Raw genomic sequence first — 1,934 nt, 5'->3', positions numbered from 1 at the left:
CCCTTATATGAGTCACCACTATTGTAAGCTTCATTCAACTCAAGATCATATAGGGCTTTTGTGGGGGATACAATGAAGGCTTTTGGTTCAGGGTAGGAAATATTTGGTCTAAGTAGGTTTCATCTTCCCTTAAGCACTTCATTTGCTTCATTTTGGCACACATTCTCTTGACTTTTTGAGTCATTTACTTCTTTCTTAGGGGTCAGGGAGACACACTGTCACTCTTTCTTGTTCATTTCAAACCTCTTTCTCCTTGCTAAACTTTCCACACCTTTCATCTCTTTACTTTTATTGAATCCCTTCATTTCTTCTAGATTGTTCATTCTTTTTGGCTTTTTTGATTGATTGGCTTTTTTTCCTGCCTTTTCTTTTCTTCATTTTTGTACATTTTACCACTTTGTTGCATTTCTCGTCTCTCCCCCCAAACTTATGCTTTTGCCATGTGCTAAGGAAAGATTGGGTGCCAAGAGAGGGTCTTTTAGAACGGGTAAAGGCTTGTATCATGGTCTTTGAAAGAAAAAGGGCTATGGCTCAAAGGGGTTGACTAGGGATATTATCATTGGTAGGCTATGGATATTTTCAAGATAACATTCGGATCAAGGAGAGCCTATAATCACTTCTCAAGTCAAACTACACTTAGGATTTCGCCGAGACAAACATTCAGGGCAAGTTCTAGACTTAATGGCACGGGACTTGGACTTGCAATTCAAATTCTCACCACACAAGCTATAGGATTGCTAAAGAGACAGAGTCGGGGGCCCACAACAACCTTAGCTAAGATTTGAGCAACACAAATGGTCCCGAAAAACCACTTGATGATTATCGGCCAACATAAGGGTCTCAAGGTCACAACTATCACCATCCTATACACACCAATTTGTTTTTGACCATAAGATCAAAGGCAAATGTGTTAGGCCCAAGTGAAGCTTTGCCTGAGGCACTGTTACTCACTAGCTACTATTTACACAAAAACAAAAAGAAAACAGACTCAAACCCTTAAGAAGGTTGTCATGCCATCCATCATCGAGAAGAGCCACCCGGTTCACACAAATTCCACCTTTGGAAAGAACCGTGGCATTAAGAAAACCAAAGGCTTATTGCACGCAAAATTCAAAATAAGAAGCTACGAAAATGAAGTAAGAAGCTATGAAAGAAAATGCGGAAAGTAAAATGAATATGTACAATAGGGGATTTAGACGAATATACATAAGAGGGAATGAATATATACACCAGAAAGTAACTTTATATACAAACCAAAGTTGCAAAGTACAAAAAGTGAAATAAACTGGTAAAATTATGTACATACCAAAAGTGAAAATCGAAGCATAACAAAACGAAAATAGTATCATATTTACAACCAAATATCATCAAAATAGGGTTACCCCTTCAAATGAAAGCTAGCATCGTCCTCAATGCTAACTATCCAAAAATAGCTCAAGAAAAGATAGAGAGTAAAGAAAACTCCTTATTGGTCCTGGGTCTGCTGGGATAATGAGCCTGGGTCCCTGGGTCCTCTGACTGCTCGGAACCTGTGCCTGGATCCCTGTAACCTGTGCCTATAGTGGGACCTAAGGCTGATCTGAGACCTGGGATTGGCTAGAAGAACCTCCCTGCGGGTCCTCCAACTCAATGACTGCATCATCTACTCGGGGGATCACTCTCCTCGTCTTTGGTTCCCTCTCCAACTCCTATAACGACTCAGTCTGAGCTGCTGGAACTGGGTCATGCAATAGAAGCTCCAATGGCAAGTGATCAGCAGCCTTCATCTTCTCCACTTCTACCCTCAACTCCTTCACAGACTCCCTGGAGGCTCGAGTCTTTCTCAGCTTCTTTGTCTCCTTTGTCAGCTCTGTCAATGCCTTCCCATGAGCACCTACAGCCTCCAATATTGACTGCTGGTTCTCCAAGATCTTCTTCTGGTTGGCCAGAAGCTC

This window comes from Nicotiana attenuata, unplaced genomic scaffold (genome assembly GCF_001879085.1).
Source record: "Nicotiana attenuata strain UT unplaced genomic scaffold, NIATTr2, whole genome shotgun sequence".
In the NCBI taxonomy this organism is placed as follows: Eukaryota; Viridiplantae; Streptophyta; class Magnoliopsida; order Solanales; family Solanaceae; genus Nicotiana; species Nicotiana attenuata.
Note: the sequence above shows the minus strand (reverse complement) of the source record.